The sequence below is a fragment of the Patella vulgata genome, chromosome 2 (assembly GCF_932274485.2).
Source record: "Patella vulgata chromosome 2, xgPatVulg1.2, whole genome shotgun sequence".
NCBI lineage: Eukaryota > Metazoa > Mollusca > Gastropoda > Patellidae > Patella > Patella vulgata.
The window spans coordinates 24,058,567-24,067,853 of record NC_065880.2 but is presented as its reverse complement, the minus strand read 5'-3'; positions in this window follow the sequence as shown (position 1 = coordinate 24,067,853).

Genomic DNA, 9,287 nt, shown 5'->3' with positions numbered 1-9,287 from the left:
TTGTCCAGACGTTTTACAAATTTTACTTACAGTTACCTCCCTTGAACGAGTTCAACGTTTTTCCGGACTTCAAAAATGGTTTTTCGAGTTTTCCCAATTACCCCTAAGTACCACTAGAATTTCCAGTCAACAAACTCGGTCGATGGTTGGGCTAAAATTTGGGAATAGTTTGTTTGACTGAAATAAAAAACGCACTAACTCAAATATGATTACATCGTTTTTTGTCTATTTTGATTATTTTCCCCCAAGTTCAAATCTGACAGTTGAAGTCACAATTTTATTGAGATTTTCCTTCCAATAGCAATACCCTAAACAACGTGTTGACCTCTCTTTGCGAGTAAGGTCGTCATCTAGGGTTAAGGGTCAACGACTGACGTCATCAACTGAAAACAATGGCCGTACTAATATAAACAACTTGAATTAAGTCTGTGTCCGATGCATAAAACTGATGACAGCATAGTATCTAGTCGCTTCAGTATTTGACATTTTCATGTGGCCTCGTCCAGTCGATAAAATCAATCAGTTAGTTCAGTCGAATAATCCAGTCGAATAAACCAGTCGAAAAGTTCAGTCGAATAAACAAGTCGCTCAATATTAAGCAGCGGTGGCAGCGGGCTAAGATAATATAGTAGCAAATCATGCTCGTAGCCATAGCTGAAGGAGCCGGGGGCATGGGGTAGGGACCGGGGGGCTTCCCAACTAATTTCAAGAAATGAAAAGAAATGAAATGGGGGTTCAACGTCCTTTTGTTCTGCTTGGAACTGGGCTAATGAAGACGGGCATACGCCATACACTGTGCGATGAGGGAAATTTTGCCCGGACAGCGGCACTACGGCCTACTCTTATATCGAATTCCATCTGTCAAAGGGATCTTTTACGTCCACTCCAATGTGCACACGGGACCTCGGTTTTTCGTCCCATCCGAAAGACTAGACAGCTGTCCTTGTCCGCCTCGAAAAGAATAGAGTCCCTATATATGATATGAACGAAGAAAGGGGATGGGGTGGGGCGGGGATGGGGTGGGGGGGATAAGGTATTTGACATTTTCATGTGGCCTCGTCCAGTCGATAAAACCAGTCAGTTAGTTCAGTCGAATAATCCAGTCGAATAAACCAGTCGAATAATTCAGTCGAATAAACCAGTCGAATAGTTCAGTCGAATAATTCAGTCGAATAAACAAGTCGCTCAATATTAAGCAGCGGGCTAAGATAATATGGTAGCAAATCATGCTCGTAGACATAGCTGAAGGAGCCGGGGCATGGGGTAGGGACCGGGGGGCTTCCCAACTAGTTTCAAGAAATGAAAAGAAATGAAATGGGGGTTCAACGTCCTTCTGTTCTGCTTGGAACTGGGCTAATGAAGACGGGCATACGCCATACACTGTGCTATGATGGAAATTTTGCCCGGACAGCGGCACTACGGCCTACTCTTTTATCGAATTCCATCTGTCAAGGGATCTTTTACGTCCACTCCAATATATACACGGGACCTCGGTTTTTCGTCCCATCCGAACGACCAGACAGCTGTACTTGTCCGCCTCGAAAAGAATAGAGTCCCTATATATGATATGAACGTAGAAAGGGGATGGGGTGGGGCGGGGATGAGGTATTTGACATTTTCATGTGGCCTCGTCCAGTCGATAAAACCAGTCAGTTAGTTCAGTCGAATAATCCAGTCGAATAAACCAGTCGAATAATTCAGTCGAAAAGTTCAGTCGAATAAACCAGTCGAATAGTTCAGTCGAATAATTCAGTCGAATAAACAAGTCGCTCAATATTAAGCAGCGGGCTAAGATAATATGGTAGCAAATCATGCTCGTAGACATAGCTGAAGGAGCCGGGGCATGGGGTAGGGACCGGGGGGCTTCCCAACTAGTTTCAAGAAATGAAAAGAAATGAAATGGGGGTTCAACGTCCTTCTGTTCTGCTTGGAACTGGGCTAATGAAGACGGGCATACGCCATACACTGTGCTATGATGGAAATTTTGCCCGGACAGCTGCACTACGGCCTACTCTTTTATCGAATTCCATCTGTAAAGGGATCTTTTACGTCCACTCCAATATATACACGGGACCTCGGTTTTTCGTCCCATCCGAACGACCAGACAGCTGTACTTGTCCGCCTCGAAAGGAATAGAGTCCCTATATATGATATGAACGTAGAAAGGTGATGGGGTGGGGCGGGGGATGAGGTATTTGACATTTTCATGTGGCCTCGTCCAGTCGATAAAACCAGTCAGTTAGTTCAGTCGAATAATCCAGTCGAATAAACCAGTCGAAAAGTTCAGTCGAATAAACCAGTCGAATAGTTCAGTCGAATAATCCAGTCGAATAATTCAGTCGAATAAACAAGTCGCTCAATATTAAGCAGCGGTGGCAGCGGGCTAAGATAATATAGTAGCAAATCATGCTCGTAGCCATAGCTGAAGGAGCCGGGGCATGGGGTAGGGACCGGGGGGCTTCCCAACTAGTTTCAAGAAATGAAATGGGGTTTAACGTCCTTCTGTTCTGCTTGGAACTGGGCTAATGAAGACGGGCAGACGCCATAAACTGTGCGATGAGGGAAATTTTGCCCGGACAGCGGCACTACGGCCTACTCTTATATCGAATTCCATCTGTCAAAGGGATCTTTTACGTCCACTCCAATGTAGACACGGGACCTCGGTTTTTCGTCCCATCCGAAAGACTAGACAGCTGTCCTTGTCCGCCTCGAAAAGAATAGAGTCCCTATATATGATATAAACGAAGAAAGGGGATGGGGTGGGGCGGGGGTGGGGGGGATGAGGTATTTGACATTTTCATGTGGCCTCGTCCAGTCGATAAAACCAGTCAGTTAGTTCAGTCGAATAATCCAGTCGAATAAACCAGTCGAATAATTCAGTCGAAAAGTTCAGTCGAATAAACCAGTCGAATAGTTCAGTCGAATAATTCAGTCGAATAAACAAGTCGCTCAATATTAAGCAGCGGTGGCAGCGGGCTAAGATAATATAGTAGCAAATCATGCTCGTAGCCATAGCTGAAGGAGCCGGAGGCATGGGGTAGTGACCGGGGGGCTTCCCAACTAGTTTCAAGAAATGAAAAGAAATGAAATGGGGTTTTAACGTCCTACTGTTCTGCTTGGAACTGGGCTAATGAAGACGGGCAGACGCCATACACTGTGCGATGAGGGAAATTTTGCCCGGACAGCGGCACTACGGCCTACTCTTATATCGAATTCCATCTGTCAAAGGGATCTTTTACGTCCACTCCAATGTATACACGGGACCTCGGTTTTTCGTCCCATCCGAAAGACTAGACAGCTGTCCTTGTCCGCCTCGAAAAGAATAGAGTCCCTATATATGATATAAACGAAGAAACGGATGGGGTGGGGCGGGGGTGGGGGGGGGATGAGGTATTTGACATTTTCATGTGGCATCGTCCAGTCGATAAAATCAGTCAGTTAGTTCAGTCGAATAATCCAGTCGAATAAACCAGTCGAATAATTCAGTCGAAAAGTTCAGTCGAATAAACCAGTCGAATAGTTCAGTCGAATAATTCAGTCGAATAATCCAGTCGAATAATTCAGTCGAATAAACAAGTCGCTCAATATTAAGCAGCGGTGGCAGCGGGCTAAGATAATATAGTAGCAAATCATGCTCGTAGCCATAGCTGAAGGAGCCGGGGGCATGGGGTAGGGACCGGGGGGCTTTCCAACTAGTTTCAAGAAATGAAATGGGGTTTAACGTCCTTCTGTTCTGCTTGGAACTGGGCTAATGAAGACGGGCAGACGCCATACACTGTGCGATGAGGGAAATTTTGCCCGGACAGCGGCACTACGGCCTACTCTTATATCGAATTCCATCTGTCAAAGGGATCTTTTACGTCCACTCCAATGTAGACACGGGACCTCGGTTTTTCGTCCCATCCGAAAGACTAGACAGCTGTCCTTGTCCGCCTCGAAAAGAATAGAGTCCCTATATATGATATAAACGAAGAAAGGGGATGGGGTGTGGCGGGGGTGGGGGGGATGAAGTATTTGACATTTTCATGTGGCCTCGTCCAGTCGATAAAACCAGTCAGTTAGTTCAGTCGAATAATCCAGTCGAATAAACCAGTCGAATAATTCAGTCGAAAAGTTCAGTCGAATAAACCAGTCGAATAGTTCAGTCGAATAATTCAGTCGAATAATCCAGTCGAATAATTCAGTCGAATAAACAAGTCGCTCAATATTAAGCAGCGGTGGCAGCGGGCTAAGATAATATAGTAGCAAATCATGCTCGTAGCCATAGCTGAAGGAGCCGGGGGCATGGGGTAGGGACCGGGGGGCTTCCCAACTAGTTTCAAGAAATGAAATGGGGTTTAACGTCCTTCTGTTCTGCTTGGAACTGGGCTAATGAAGACGGGCAGACGCCATACACTGTGCGATGAGGGAAATTTTGCCCGGACAGCGGCACTACGGCCTACTCTTATATCGAATTCCATCTGTCAAAGGGATCTTTTACGTCCACTCCAATGTAGACACGGGACCTCGGTTTTTCGTCCCATCCGAAAGACTAGACAGCTGTCCTTGTCCGCCTCGAAAAGAATAGAGTCCCTATATATGATATAAACGAAGAAAGGGGATGGGGTGTGGCGGGGGTGGGGGGGATGAAGTATTTGACATTTTCATGTGGCCTCGTCCAGTCGATAAAACCAGTCAGTTAGTTCAGTCGAATAATCCAGTCGAATAAACCAGTCGAATAATTCAGTCGAAAAGTTCAGTCGAATAAACCAGTCGAATAGTTCAGTCGAATAATCCAGTCGAATAATTCAGTCGAATAAACAAGTCGCTCAATATTAAGCAGCGGTGGCAGCGGGCTAAGATAATATAGTAGCAAATCATGCTCGGAGCCATAGCTGAAGGAGCCGGGGGCATGGGGTAGGGACCGGGGGGCTTCCCAACTAGTTTCAAGAAATGAAAAGAAATGAAATGGGGTTTAACGTCCTTCTGTTCTGCTTGGAACTGGGCTAATGAAGACGGGCAGACGCCATACACTGTGCGATGAGGGAAATTTTGCCCGGACAGCGGCACTACGGCCTACTCTTATATCGAATTCCATCTGTCAAAGGGATCTTTTACGTCCACTCCAATGTATACACGGGACCTCGGTTTTTCGTCCCATCCGAACGACTAGACAGCTGTCCTTGTCCGCCTCGAAAAGAATAGAGTCCCTATATATGATATGAACGAAGAAAGGGGATGGGGTGGGGCGGGGGGGGGGGGGGTGAGGTATTTGACATTTTCATGTGGCCTCGTCCAGTCGATAAAATCAGTCAGTTAGTTCAGTCGAATAATCCAGTCGAATAAACCAGTCGAATAATTCAGTCGAAAAGTTCAGTCGAATACTTCAGTCGAATACTTCAGTCGAATAATTCAGTCGAATAAACAAGTCGCTCAATATTAAGCAGCGGTGGCAGCGGGCTAAGATGATATGGTAGCAAATCATGCTCTTGGACATAGCTGAAGGAGTCGGGACATGGGGTAGAGACCGGGGGGCTTCCCAACTAGTTTCAAGAAATGAAAAGAAATGAAATGGGGTTTTAACGTCCTACTGTTCTGCTTGGAACTGGGCTAATGAAGACGGGCAGACGCCATACACTGTGCGATGGGGGAAATTTTGCCCGGCGGCGGCACTACGGCGTACTCTTATATCGAATTCCATCTGTCAAGGGATCTTTTACGTCCACGCCAATGTGCACACGGGACCTCGGTTTTTCGTCCCATCCGAACGACTAGACAGCTGTCCTTGTCCGCCTCGAAAAGAATAGAGTCCCTATATATGATATGAACGAAGAAAGGGGATGGGGTGGGGCGGGGGTGGGGGGGATGAGGTATTTGACATTGTCATGTGGCCTCGTCCAGTCGATAAAATCAGTCAGTTAGTTCAGTCGAATAATCCAGTCGAATAAACCAGTCGAATAATTCAGTCGAATAAACCAGTCGAATAGTTCAGTCGAATAATTCAGTCGAATAATCCAGTCGAATAATTCAGTCGCTCAATATTAAGCAGCGGTGGCAGCGGGCTAAGATAATATAGTAGCAAATCATGCTCGTAGCCATAGCTGAAGGAGCCGGGGGCATGGGGTAGGGACCGGGGGGCTTCCCAACTAGTTTCAAGAAATGAAAAGAAATGAAATGGGGTTTAACGTCCTTCTGTTCTGCTTGGAACTGGGCTAATGAAGACGGGCAGACGCCATACACTGTGCGATGAGGGAAATATTGCCCGGACAGCGGCACTACGGCCTACTCTTATATCGAATTCCATCTGTCAAAGGGATCTTTTACGTCCACTCCAATGTAGACACGGGACCTCGGTTTTTCGTCCCATCCGAAAGACTAGACAGCTGTCCTTGTCCGCCTCGAAAAGAATAGAGTCCCTATATATGATATGAACGAAGAAAGGGGATGGGGTGGGGCGGGGGAGGGGGGTGAGGTATTTGACATTTTCATGTGGCATCGTCCAGTCGATAAAATCAGTCAGTTAGTTCAGTCGAATAATCCAGTCGAATAAACCAGTCGAATAATTCAGTCGAAAAGTTCAGTCGAATAAACCGGTCGAATACTTCAGTCGAATAGTTCAGTCGAATAATTCAGTCGAATAAACAAGTCGCTCAATATTAAGCAGCGGGCTAAGATAATATGGTAGCAAATCATGCTCGTAGACATAGCTGAAGGAGCCGGGGCATGGGGTAGGGACCGGGGGGCTTCCCAACTAGTTTCAAGAAATGAAAAGAAATGAAATGGGGGTTCAACGTCCTTCTGTTCTGCTTGGAACTGGGCTAATGAAGACGGGCAGACGCCATACACTGTGCGATGAGGGAAATTTTGCCCGGACAGCGGCACTACGGCCTACTCTTATATCGAATTCCATCTGTCAAAGGGATCTTTTACGTCCACTCCAATGTAGACACGGGACCTCGGTTTTTCGTCCCATCCGAAAGACTAGACAGCTGTCCTTGTCCGCCTCGAAAAGAATAGAGTCCCTATATATGATATGAACGAAGAAAGGGGATGGGGTGGGGCGGGGGGGGGGGGGATGAGGTATTTGACATTTTCATGTGGCATCGCCCAGTCGATAAAACCAGTCAGTTAGTTCAGTCGAATAATCCAGTCGAATAAACCAGTCGAATAATTCAGTCGAAAAGTTCAGTCGAATAAACCAGTCGAATAGTTCAGTCGAATAATTCAGTCGAATAATCCAGTCGAATAATTCAGTCGCTCAATATTAAGCAGCGGTGGCAGCGGGCTAAGATAATATAGTAGGAAATCATGCTCGTAGCCATAGCTGAAGGAGCCGGGGGCATGGGGTAGGGACCGGGGGGCTTTCCAACTAGTTTCAAGAAATGAAATGGGGTTTAACGTCCTTCTGTTCTGCTTGGAACTGGGCTAATGAAGACGGGCAGACGCCATACACTGTGCGATGAGGGAAATTTTGCCCGGACAGCGGCACTACGGCCTACTCTTATATCGAATTCCATCTGTCAAAGGGATCTTTTACGTCCACTCCAATGTAGACACGGGACCTCGGTTTTTCGTCCCATCCGAAAGACTAGACAGCTGTCCTTGTCCGCCTCGAAAAGAATAGAGTCCCTATATATGATATGAACGAAGAAAGGGGATGGGGTGGGGCGGGGGGGGGGGGATGAGGTATTTGACATTTTCATGTGGCATCGTCCAGTCGATAAAACCAGTCAGTTAGTTCAGTCGAATAATCCAGTCGAATAAACCAGTCGAAAAGTTCAGTCGAATAAACCAGTCGAATAGTTCAGTCGAATAATTCAGTCGAATAATCCAGTCGAATAATTCAGTCGAATAAACAAGTCGCTCAATATTAAGCAGCGGTGGCAGCGGGCTAAGATAATATAGTAGCAAATCATGCTCGTAGCCATAGCTGAAGGAGCCGGGGGCATGGGGTAGGGACCGGGGGGCTTCCCAACTAGTTTCAAGAAATGAAAAGAAATGAAATGGGGTTTAACGTCCTTCTGTTCTGCTTGGAACTGGGCTAATGAAGACGGGCAGACGCCATACACTGTGCGATGAGGGAAATTTTGCCCGGACAGCGGCACTACGGCCTACTCTTATATCGAATTCCATCTGTCAAAGGGATCTTTTACGTCCACTCCAATGTAGACACGGGACCTCGGTTTTTCGTCCCATCCGAAAGACTAGACAGCTGTCCTTGTCCGCCTCGAAAAGAATAGAGTCCCTATATATGATATGAACGAAGAAAGGGGATGGGGTGGGGCGGGGGGGGATGAGGTATTTGACATTTTCATGTGGCCTCGTCCAGTCGATAAAATCAGTCAGTTAGTTCAGTCGAATAATCCAGTCGAATAAACCAGTCGAATAATTCAGTCGAAAAGTTCAGTCGAATAAACCAGTCGAATAGTTCAGTCGAATAATTCAGTCGAATAATCCAGTCGAATAATTCAGTCGCTCAATATTAAGCAGCGGTGGCAGCGGGCTAAGATAATATAGTAGCAAATCATGCTCGTAGCCATAGCTGAAGGAGCCGGGGGCATGGGGTAGGGACCGGGGGGCTTTCCAACTAGTTTCAAGAAATGAAATGGGGTTTAACGTCCTTCTGTTCTGCTTGGAACTGGGCTAATGAAGACGGGCAGACGCCATACACTGTGCGATGAGGGAAATTTTGCCCGGACAGCGGCACTACGGCCTACTCTTATATCGAATTCCATCTGTCAAAGGGATCTTTTACGTCCACTCCAATGTAGACACGGGACCTCGGTTTTTCGTCCCATCCGAAAGACTAGACAGCTGTCCTTGTCCGCCTCGAAAAGAATAGAGTCCCTATATATGATATGAACGAAGAAAGGGGATGGGGTGGGGCGGGGGGGGGGGGGATGAGGTATTTGACATTTTCATGTGGCATCGTCCAGTCGATAAAACCAGTCAGTTAGTTCAGTCGAATAATCCAGTCGAATAAACCAGTCGAATAATTCAGTCGAAAAGTTCAGTCGAATAAACCAGTCGAATAGTTCAGTCGAATAATTCAGTCGAATAATCCAGTCGAATAATTCAGTCGAATAAACAAGTCGCTCAATATTAAGCAGCGGTGGCAGCGGGCTAAGATAATATAGTAGCAAATCATGCTCGTAGCCATAGCTGAAGGAGCCGGGGGCATGGGGTAGGGACCGGGGGGCTTCCCAACTAGTTTCAAGAAATGAAAAGAAATGAAATGGGGTTTAACGTCCTTCTGTTCTGCTTGGAACTGGGCTAATGAAGACGGGCAGACGCCATACACTGTGCGA